The sequence below is a fragment of the Canis lupus genome, chromosome 18, assembly GCF_003254725.2.
Source record: "Canis lupus dingo isolate Sandy chromosome 18, ASM325472v2, whole genome shotgun sequence".
Taxonomy (NCBI): Eukaryota; Metazoa; Chordata; class Mammalia; order Carnivora; family Canidae; genus Canis; species Canis lupus.
The window spans coordinates 9,919,572-9,932,117 of record NC_064260.1 but is presented as its reverse complement, the minus strand read 5'-3'; positions in this window follow the sequence as shown (position 1 = coordinate 9,932,117).

Below are 12,546 nucleotides of genomic sequence, written 5' to 3'. Positions count from 1 at the left end.
CAAGCCTATTAAAAAACATAAGAAAAGGCAATAAAAACCAATGTAGATGGAAAAGGAAGAAGTAAAACACTTAATTAGTGATAGCATAATCATATCTGTGGAAAATCCTAAAGAACCTACAAACTGAATAGAATATGTGAATTGAGCAAGCTGAAAGTATAGCAGGCCAATATGCCAAAACCAGCTGTAATTCTAAATACTAGTAATAAATTGAAGAAAATGCAATATTAAAAACATTTTATAGATCTCTCATGAGAATTAAAAATGGATTACAAACCAAGTATTAAAATGCAAAGCTATAAAATTTCCTGTTGGAACATAGGAGAAAATATATTTGACCTTGGGTTTGGTGATGAATTTTTTGATACATCAAAAGCATGACCCATAAGAGGAGAATTTGATAAGTTGTACTTTACAAAAATTAAGAACATCTGTCCTGGGAAGATAATCAAAAGACAAGCCTCAGACGGGCAGAAATTATTTGGAAAACATATATCTGATAAAAAGACTTGTATGAAAAATATACAAAGAATGCTTAAAGATCAACAATAACAACTCAAACTATAAAAATGTGCTCCTGATCTAAAAAGCAAAACAAAACAAAACCCCACACACATCAAAGAAGATGGCAAATAAGCATACCAAAAATGCTCAGTAGCATTTGACATAAGGGATCTTCAAATTAAAACGAGATACTACTATATGCTTGTTAATAGATTGCTAAAATCCTGGGACACCTGGGTGGCTGCCTTCGGCCCAGGGCGTGATCCTCAAGTCCCAGCATCAAGTCCCACATCGGGCTCCCTGCATGGAGCCTGCTTCTCTCTCGGCCTGTGTCTCTGCCTCTCTATGTCTCTCATGAATAAATAAATAAAAATCTTTAAAAAATAAATAAAAAGAATTGCTAAAATCCAAAAACTAATAATACCTGTTGCTGGTGAGCACGTGCAGAACAGGAACACTCATTCATTGCCAGTGGAAATGGAAAATGGTACAAATGCTTTCACAGTTTCTTAAAGCTAAAAATAATCTAGACATATTATTGTTATATGGCCCAGCAATTGTACTCTTAAGTTTTTAATCAATTGATTTGAAAAATTATGTCTATATAGAAACCTGCACACAAACATCAGCTTTATTCATAATCACTAAAAATCAGAAGCAACAAAGATATCTTTTCACAGGTGAATAGACAAGCAAATTGTGGCACATCCATACACTGGAATATTTTTCAGTGATAAAAAGAAATGAGCTATCAAGGCACAAAGAGACATTTAAGACATGAATCTTAAATACATACTATTGAGTGCAAGATGCCTGTCTGAAAAGACTACTGCATAATTACACTTATAATTATGTTATGGAAAAGGTAAATTAATGTTAAAAAGATCCATGAGTGGCCAGAGGCTTGAGAGGGAATGATTCAAATAGATGAATCATGGGAGATTTTTTAGGGCCGTGAAGCCATTCTATATGAGGCCTAGGAGTAGATATGTGAGTAAACAAGTTACTGATAGAAGCTACAACATGACAAATCTTAAAACATTACATCTCCAAGAGAAGCCAATACTGCATACTTTATGATTCAATTCATCAGAAATTCTAGAAATGAAAATTCATTGTCTGGAGCAGGGTGGTGGTAGTGGTAATGGGGATTGACTGCAAAGAGACAGGAGGGACTTTCTGGTTTTTGTGAATGAAATATTCTTTGTGTGGTGGTTACATGCCTTATACATTTGCCGCTATATCATGTCTAAATTGATTTGATAATAAAGTTTTTTAATTTTTTTTTTAAAGAGGCAACAGTAAGACTGATGGGATGATTTGACACAAAGAAGGAGATTCTCAATTAATAGGGCTCCCTCGAGAGTACAGATAGTACAGGCTGGTTTTTATGATGGAAACTTTTCCCATGCCGGAAGGAAGAGCTTTTCTCTACTGTACTGACTCCTTCCTAGCAACCCCAATTCTCTCTAGGCAATTCTCTAGAAAGGAATTCTCTTGTCCTCCCCAACCTCCAGGTATAATCACTTGGCTGGCAACTACTCTCTTTCACAGCTAGTCTGTTCCTTATACACCTTGAGATCATTCTGATTCTGCCTCACTTCTTTCTTTCCTTCTATAATACTTCTATACCCAAGTCTGAAACCTCTCCAAAACCCTACAATTCCAGAGTTGTTCATGTGTTCTTAGGATTTTTACTCTGTGATGTGTACCTTTGATTTAATCCTACTTGAAATGCATTGTATTTGTTATCTCTTGTAGCATAACAAATGTTGCAAAATTCGGGGGCTTGAAACCACAACAAAAAGGACCCAAGGATCATTGGGGTTCATCTTGGGGGCTGGCTAACTCCATAAGTAAATACTTTCTTTCCTTTTTTTTTTTTAGATTTTATTTATTTATTTGAGAGATATCAATAGAGAGCATGACTAGGGTGGAGGGGCGAAGGGAGAGGGAGAAGCAGACACTACGCTGAACAGGGACCCCAACTCGGGGCTTGATCCCAGGACTCCAGGATCACAACCTGAGCCGAAGGCAGACGCTTAACAGCTGAGCCACCCAGGTGCCCCAGTAAATACTTTCTTGTATGTTTATGTTCATCTATATTCCTTAGCTTGTTTCACCTGCCACTTGTGAGGAAAATACCTGTTAATTTTTATTAGTATGATAGATACTGTAATAAACATAATAAGACATTTATAGTATTTCAAAGTTACAATTGTATGCGACTCTTTTAGAGTTTTTTTTTTTTTGAGCAGAAAAATTGAGCAAGACAGAGAGTTCCTATATACTCTTCACTTCCTACCGTCTTCTATTAACATCTTGCATTTCTGTGGTATGTTCATTACAATTAGTGAGGCAGTATGGATTCATTATTAACTGAAGTTCATAGTTTGCAATCTACAGATTTTGACAAATGTATAATGACACCTTTTCAGTTTGACACAATATTCACTTTCTTAAAAATATTCCTTGCTCCATCTACATGCCACCCACCCCCAAGAACCTCTGATCTTTTTACTATCTCTAGTTTTGTCTTTCCCAGAATGCCATATAGTTAGAATCCTACAATAGGTAGCCTTTTCCTTCTTTCTTTTTTAAATATTTATTTATTTATTTATTTATTTATTTATTTATTTATTTATGAACAAGCAAGAGAATATAGAGGCAGAGGGAGAAGCAGACTCCCCACTGAGCAGAGAGCCTGATGTGGGGCTCAATGCAAGGACCTCGAGATCATGACCTGAGCTGAAAGTAGACACTTAACTGACTGAGCCACTCAGGTGCCCCTAGGTAGCTTTTTTCAAATTGGCTTTTTTCACTTAATTATATGCACCTGTGTTTCCTTCATGTCTTTTGTAGCTTGATAACTCAATTCTTTTCATTGCTGAGTAATGTTCGAACATTTATGGATGTACCACAGTTGGTTTGTCCATTCACATTTTGAAGGACGTCTCAGTTGCTTCCAAATTTTGGAAATTATGAATAAAGCTGCTTATAAATACTGATGTGCAGGGTTTTGTGTGGACTTATATTTCTTTTTCATCCCTGGTTCTTCAGGTTTATGCTAAGTTTTTTTTTTTTTTTCCTTCAGTGGTTCGTTTCCATTGTATCTGAGAAAAGCCATTCATCTTGTTTAAATGAGCCTGAATTCTGGTTGGTTCTCAGTAAATATTAATTACTGCAAGTTTTCCTCAAAATTCAGACAGACATCTTTAATTTTGCTGAGCAATTTTCCAAAATCCTTTGGATTTCTGGGCTCATGCCTATTTCCCCAGAAAGGTAGAACTGTGTGCTACAACTGAGAAGGTAGCTGTAAATAACTTATGTATAATGCCACCCAAAGTATTTTAAGTTCTTTGCAGTTGATGTTTTAAATGTCTATTTTGTAATTTCTCTTTTTATCCTTAAATGAGCTCTTCATTCAATAAAACTTCTAGCATAAACACATCTGAATTACTGAATTTTCCATTTGACAACAGAATAAAGATTTTTTTCTCTGAAAACATTATGCTTGATTCATGTGTTTTATCACTTTTTAAGCTATTCTAGAGGCCCTCAATTCACACATGGCACCAAAACAAACTGCTCTGTATGGGAGGGAACACATACTTTGCTTTAGTTCTAGACAGCTGTAATGGACAGCTGGACTTTCTTGGCTGCCCCGTAACCATCCCTTCTTCCTGTTTGAGGGAAGTCCCCTACTGTCTTGTTGGGAGGCATGCTGTCCTTCCCACTCTGGTCGTGGAAGGGGCCATAGCCCCTAGCAGCCTGCATGGGCACATGATGCTTAGCCAATGACCATTTGTTTTCAGAAATTTGAATCTTGACCAACTGACTGCAAAGATAAAGAAGGGATGAGACTTAATTCATAGCAGCGGGGAGATTATCGCCAAACAGCAGTGCCCTACAACAAAGGTAGTTGTGTCCTGCCTCAGCTATACCTGCTAACATTTTCCAGTTTTCTTGCTATCTGGACTTACCTGGGTCTTTTACCTATTTTTCAAGCCCTGGTATTACAGCTTCCTGCCAATTCATGAGCCCTTTACATAACTCCAATAAGTTCCTTTTTTACTTAAGATTTGTAGAGTAACTGTTAATTTTCAGTGGAGTTATTTTTATTTAAAGATTTATTATTTTTTTATGAGAGGGGCAGAGACATATCAGAAAGAGAAGCAGGCTTCCTGGTGGGTGCCTGACGTGGGACTCAGTCCCAGGACTCTGAGATCATGCCCTGAGCCAAAGGCAGATTTCTTAACCAACTGAGCCATTCAGGTACCCCAAACGTGGAGCACTGAATCCAACCTTAGTTATTGTAGTGGCAGGGGGTTGTCAGAGAAAGCTTCAAGGGATATTTAAATTGAAATTTGAATATGTAAACATGAGACACTTAAAAGATAGGAGGTGGGGTGAGTATGCCAAATAGAGGGGAGAGCCCATGAGAAGGCCCAGAGTTGAGAGAGTTACAGGACCTTCAGAGAGCTGAGAAGAAGCATATGTGACTGAAGCGGAGAGTCTGCACAGAAATAAAAAGATAAATATGGAGTAAATGGCACTCAGATCATGAAAAGTAATATGAATCCCATGAAAGTGTTAGCACCTTCTCATATAAGCGGTATGTCTTAAGGAGAAGAGTTTTAAGCAGAAATCTCATTATACAATAGCTACCTGCTGCCTCGTTGCCTGGGAATATTGTGTAAGAAAAGGTTGCAAAATTTAGGGGTGGGAGCAAAAAAAATCTCTGTTATTTCAAGACTTCAAAAACTTTTTTTTCTTTTAAGACCAATGCTACTGTGCTTTCTTTTATGTGTGGAAATAATAAAACGGAGTTAGAAACTAGCAGACAGATTTATTGAGAAATTTCTCCATAATAGTAATAGATTTTTACATGTCATCAACATTCTATAGAAGATTGTCTAAAACAGTAGCCTTCAGGTTTTCTGCTACTTCCTAAAATAATTTTGAAAGCCTATAAATACTTTTGCACATTTTATTTATTTTTAAATATTTTATTTTTTCATGAGACACAGAGAGAGAAGCAGAGTCATAGGCAGAGGGAGAAGTAGGCTCCCTGTGGGGAGCCTGGTGTAGGACTCTATCTCAGGATCCCGGGATCATGCCCTGAGCTGAAGGCAGATGCTCAATCAATGAGTCACCTAGGAGTCCCACCTTTGCACATTTTAATATTAACATTTAAGATTCTCTTCATTATAAATTAAAATACTTGCAAAGGAGGCAATTTTCTGTTGTATTATAAAAATTATTTATTTTTTAAGATTTATTTATTTGAGAAAGAAAGAAAGAGAGAGAGATGGGGGGAGAGAGGCAAAGGGAGAGGGAGAGAGAGAATCCCAAGCAGATTCCCCGCTAGCATGAGTCCAAACTGCTGCTTGATCTCACGACCCTGAGATCATGACCTGAGCCGAAACCAGGAGTCAGGCTCAACTGACTAAGCCACCCAGGCACCCCTATAAATATTAATATTTAAAAATAAAACTGTTAGATCACTTTGTGTGTGTCCAAAAGACTCTCAAACGGGAGCTATATGATACCCACTATCATTCTTTTCTTTCTTTGTTTTGTAAGATTTTCAAGTAATCTTTACACCCAATGTGGGGCTGGAATTTACAACCCTGAGATCAAGAGTTGCAGGCCAGCCAGTTGCCACCCCCACGCCTGTTCTTTTAGAAAAATGACATCAACCTTCAATAGGCAGAATTTTACAGTGGTCCTTTCTCTATGAATTTCTATTTGCATTCAACTTTTCTCACATAATTTTATCCTTGTGTAATATGCTAACATACATTTTTGCTTTAAAGTCTTTAGTTGGTCACCTTATCTCACATGCTGCTCTAAAAATATGTATATAAGTGGAAATTTATGAATGTTAAAATTTCTTTCCTAGTGTGAGGCTAAATTTCAACTATCATTAACATATAATTGATCAAAACAGCAAAAATATTTCATGTTTGGATTAATCATTTTTAGACATTAGTTCATATGCCCCCTATTAATTCTGTGTCCACAGAAATATGTACTATCATGAGACGGGTTGTCTGAATTTATTTATTTATTTTTAAAGATTTTATTTATTTATTCATGAGAGGCACACACAGAGAGGCAGAGACATAGGTAGAGGGAAAGGCAGGCTCCTGGAGGGGAGCCCAATGTGGGAATCTATCTGGGGACCCCAGGATCACACCCTGAGCAGACACTCAACCACTGAGCCACCCAGGCATCCCAGCTTGTCTGAATTTTATTTATTTATTTATTTATTTATTTATTTATTTATTTATTTATTTATTTATTTATTTATTGTCTGGATTTAAAAAGCCTTCCTCACACTAGTGCTTTGATTTGTGGCTTAGTTTGTCTTTATTCTCACACTTTTGGAAAATGTGTCATTAAGATTAGAGAACGAGTGAGTGTTGTTATCTTTTTTCTGGAAAGTGGGAGGAAGAGAACCTGCAAGATACCTTTGACCACAAGAACATTCTCCAGCAGATCAATTTTAGAAGTATGGAAGTTAAGGATCTGAACGCTAATTTCTCAAACCTTTCCCAGCATTATGTGCCCCTTGGAATGTCTCTGAGTTCCACTAGTGAGTTTGAAAACTGTGAGTCTAATGTAAAAAGAGCACTGGATGGGAGACAAAACAAACAAACAAACAAACAAACTGATTTCTTACACAAAGTAGTAGTAGGATCTTAAACAAGACATTTCATTTGTGTAAATCTGTTTCTTTTTCTTTTTTAGATTTTATTTATTTTTCATGAGACACACAGAGAGAGGCAGAGGCACAGGCAGAGGGACAGGCTCCCTATGGGGAGCCCGATGTGGGACTCGATCCCAGGACCCTGGGATCACGACCTGAACCAAAGGCAGGCCCTCAACTACCCAGCCACCCAGAGTGTCCCTGTGTAAATCTGTTTCTCTCAATAGAGTGAGGGGAAGGCGTGGGATTGAGTTCAACTTTAAAGATTCTTTCCAGCTCCTCAATCTCCTGATTTCCATTAGAAGTTTTTAGCTATGATCAGGTCACTGAGAAGAAGGCCAGGCACCAACAGGGGGGAGGAAGAAGAGGTGGATGACATTTGTGGTCACTGAGTACATGGTAAAGGAAAAGGAAAGAATTATGTGGCTATACATCAAGAAACACTTCCTAAGGAGCGTTTTTATTTGTGTTTAGAATACATTTCGCTGTAGGGCTCAGTCGATTGACCTTTGGTCTCTTAATTTTGGCTTAGGTTGGCATCTCATGGGTCTGTGAGATCGAGCCCCACTTCTGTCTCCCCTGACAGTGAGGAGTCTGCTTGAGATGCTCCCTCTCCCTCTGCCCCTGCCCGCCCCATGCACGTGCTCCATCTCTCTCTCTCTCAAATAAGTAAATACATCTAAAAAAAAAAAAGACTACATTTTCCATAAACATTCCAGTTTCCCATTATTGTTTATGTGGCTATAGACAACTTAATCTTTTTGGCTGTACTTCCCTTAACTGTTAAATGAGAATAATACTGTCTACCTTGGGGCCCCTGACTGGCTGAGCCCATAGAGCATGCAACTCTTGATCTCAGGGTTGTAAATTCAAGCTCCACATTGGGTGTAGAGATTACTTAAATACAAAAATATATATATAATATATATATATATATCTATATATCTACTTTGTAATTTGAGTGACAACTAAAAGACAGAAACTAAGGCTTATTTGGGCTTAATGTTTATGAAATTCCTGCAGTTGTAGCATGTATCAGAAATCCATTCCTTTTTTAAAAAAATTACTTAAATTCAAGTAATTAACATATGCTATATAATTGAGCTCAGAGGTAGAGGTCAGTGATTCATCAGACTTATACACTACCCAGTGCTCATTATATCACATGCCCTTCTTAATGTCCATCACCAGTTACCTTGTTCCCCCACTCCCCTCCCCTCTAACGATCCTCAGTTTGTTTCCTATGATTAAGAGTCTCTTATGGTTTGTTTCCTTCTCTGATTTTTATCTTGTTTTATTTTTCCTCTTTTCCCCTATGATCTTGTGTTTTGTTTCTTAAATTCCACGTCTGAGTGAGATCATATGATAATTATCTTTCACTGATTGACTTACCTTGCTTCTCATAATATCCTTTAGTTCCATCGATGTTCTTGTAAATGGCAAGACTTCATTTTTTTGATGGCTGAGTAGTAGTCCATTCTACATACACATATCTTCTTTACCCATTCATCTGTCAATGGACATCTGGGTTCTTTCCACAGTTTGGCTATTGTGGACATTGCTGCTAGAAACATTCAGGTGCAGGTGCCCCTTCAGATCACTACATTTGTATCTTTGGGGTAAATACCCAGTAGTGCAATTGCTGGGCTGTAGGGTAGCTCTATTTTCAACTTTTTGAGGAACCTCCATACTGTTTTCCAGAGTGGCTGCACCAGCTTGCATTCTCACAAACGGTGTATGAGGGTTCCCCTTTTTCTGCACCCTTGCCAACATCTGTGGTTTCCTGACTTGTTCATCTTAGCCATTCTGACTGGTGTGAGGTGGTATCTCTGTTTCACTGATGCTGAATGATGTTGCATCTTTTTCATATGTCTGTTGGGCATTTGCATGTCTTTGGAGAAATGTCTGTTCATTTGCCCATTTCTTGGATTATTTGTTCTTTGGGTGTTGAGTTTGATAAGTTCTTTATAGATTTTGGATACTAGCTCTATCTGATAGGTCATTTGCAAATATCTTCTCCCATTCTGTCAATTGTCTTTTGGTTTTGTCAACTGTTTCCTTTGCTGTGCAAAAGCTTTTTATCTGGATGAAGTCCCAATAATTCATTTTTGCCTTTGTTTCCCTTGCCTTTGGAGGGGTGTCTAGGAAGAAGTTACTGTGGCTGAGGTCAAAGAGGTTGCTGCCTGTGTTCTTCTCTGGGATTTTGATGGGTTCCTGTCTCACATTTGGATCTTTCCTCCAATTTGAGTCTATTTTTGTGTGTGGTGTGAGGAAATGGTCTGGTTTCATTCTTCTGCATGTGGCTGTCCGAATTTTCCAACATCATTTGTTGAAGAGGCTGTCTTTTTTCTATCGGATATTTTTTCCTGCTTTGTTGAAGATCAGTTGACTGTATAGTTGTGAGTCCATTTCTGGATTTTCAATTCTGTTCTATTTTTTTAAAAAAGATTTTACTTATTTATTTGAAAGAGAGACAGAGATAGCGATAGAGATATTGCAAGAGGGGAGGAGAGGGAGAAACAGGCTTCCCACTGAGCAGGGAGCCCGATGTGGTGCTCGATCCCAGGACTCAGGATCATGATCTGAGCCGAAGATAGACAGCTACTGAGACCCTCTATTCTGTTCCATTGATCTATGTGGGTTTTTTTTTTTTTTTTTGCCAGTACCTTACTGATTTGATGATTACAGCTTTTTTTTTTAAAGATTTATTTTTATTTATTTATGATAGACATAGAGAGAGAGAGAGAGAGAGAGAGAGAGAGAGAGAGAGGCACAGGCACAGGCAGAGGGAGAAGCAGGCTCCATGCCGAGAACCCGTCGCGGGACTCGATCCCGGGACTCCAGGATCGCGCCCTGGGCCAAAGGCAGGCGCGAAACCGCTGAGCCATCCAGGGATCCCCTGATTACAGCTTTATAATACAGCTTGAGGTCCAGCATTGTGATGCCACCACTTTTGGTATTCTTTTTCAACATTCCTTTGACTATTCAGGATCTTTTTCTGGTTCTATACAAATTATGGGAACAAATTGGATAGGATTGCACTAAATGTATAGATTGATCTAGGTTGCATAGACATTTTAATACTATTTGTTCTTCCAATCCATGAGCATGGAATATTTTTCCATTTCTTTGTATCTTCCTCAATTTCTTTCATGAGTGTTTTGCAGTTTTCTGCGTACAGATTTTTTGCTTCTTTGGTTAGGTTTATTCCTAGGTATTTTACAGGTTTTTCATGTAGAATATCATGTCGTCTGCAAAGAGTGAGAGTTTGAGTTCTTCTTTGCTGATTTGGGTGCCTTTTATTTCTTTTTGTTGTCTGATTGCTGAGACTAGGACTTCTAGTTCCATGTTGAACAACAGTGGTGAGAATGGACATCCCTGCCATGTTCCTGACTTTAGGGGAAAAGCTTTCAGTTTTTCCCCATTGAAAATGATATTCGCTGTGGGAGAAATGCATTCCCTTTTATTGCTGACAAATACTATTTTGTATGGATATGTAACATGTTGTTTATCTGTTCATCTATTGATGGACATTTGGGCTCTTTCTATTCTTTGGCTATTATGAATTATGCTGCTACAAACATTCATGTACAAGTTTTTCCATGGAAATATGTTCTCACAATTCAAGCATATATACTTAGGGGTAGAATTGCTAGGTTACATTGAAATTTTACGTTTAACGTTTTGAGGAACTGCCAAACTGTTTTCCAAAGCAGCTATACCATTTTCACATTCTTATCAGCAATGTAGGAGAGGTCTATTTTCCTCACATTTTTCAACAAAACTTGTCTATTGATTATAGCTATCCTGGTGTTTGAAGTGGTATCTCATTGTGCATTTTATCTGAATTTCCCTAATCAGTAATGATGTTTCATGTCCTTTTTAGCTCTTTGGAGATAAGTCTATTCAGATCTTTAACCATCTTAAAACTGGGTATTTTCATTCCACTATTGAATTGTAGGAGTTCCTTATATATTCTAGATACAAGTCCCTTAACATATATGTATTTACAAATATTTATAGGCTGTTTCACTTTGTTGATGTTGTCATTTGAAACACAAAGCTTTCTAATTCTGATAAGAACAACTTTATTATTTTCCTGTTGTTATTTGTGCTCTTGGGTATGTCATCTGACATTTTGTGTAACCCACATTGCAAATATTTATTCCTATGCTTACCTCTCAGAGTTTTATAGTTTTATCTTTTATGTTAGGTCTCTGATCCATTTTGTGTTAATTTTTTATATGGGATGAGGTTGGGGTATATCTATATTCCTTCGTATATGGCTATTTGGTTATCCTATCACCCTTTGTTGAAAAGACTATTCTTACCCACCCCAAGGCTGAATTGTTTTGGCACCCCTGTTGAAAACTATCTGACCGTAAATATAAAAGTAAATCAATTCTTAAATTCTGAGTCTAATACTTTTATCGTAATGCTCTGAGAACAAAATGAGATTTATGTTGTCAGTTAAAAAGTTCTGGTAGAAATCATTTCATTTTGGGACACCTGGGTGGCTCAACGGTTGAGCATCTGCCTTTGGCTCAGGGCATGATCCCAGAGTCCCGGGATCGAGTCCCACATTGGGCTTCCTGGATGGAGCCTGCTTCTCCCTCTGCCTGTGTCTCTGCCCCTCTCTCTCTGTGTTTCTAATGCACAAATAAATAAAATCTTAAAAAAAAAGAGAAATAATTTCATTTGACCTCTATCACCAATGGTGTATTTTAAGATTATAATGACCTCATTAACGAGAACTTTTAACACAACATAGATGAATTGTTCATGTTTGTTTATACTTTCTCCATTAACTTAGTTGATGTAATTAGAAACTTAAAAGTATTCTTGTTCTGTACTTGAACTTCCAAATATTCCTGAATATCTCCTAAGACTACATTCTTACGAGAGTAAATATTAACAAAAAATCCAGTAAGTTATGTCCCCTTTAAATTCTGACATAATTCAATGTATAAATTTGATTTATCTATGTAACTAGATAACCATGTAAAAGATGAGCATGGGAGCAGCACATCTATGTAACTAAGGCATAACTGGTATAAGATAACTGTAATGTTCATAGTTTTATGCCAAAGTATGAATCCTAGTTTTCAGACCAATTCCTCAAATAATTACAAAAGTTGCTATAGGACAGGCATAAAAAATGATTTAATTGCTAGTATCTCTCTGACCTATTGGTAATGGGTCTCTGAACCATGTAAAAGATGAGCATGAGAGCAGCGCATCTATCACTTCAGAGTTTTACTAGTGAAATTCACCTTGAAATTATGTCACAAATTTTGCATTGTACTTCCTTTTATTCTGAAATACAT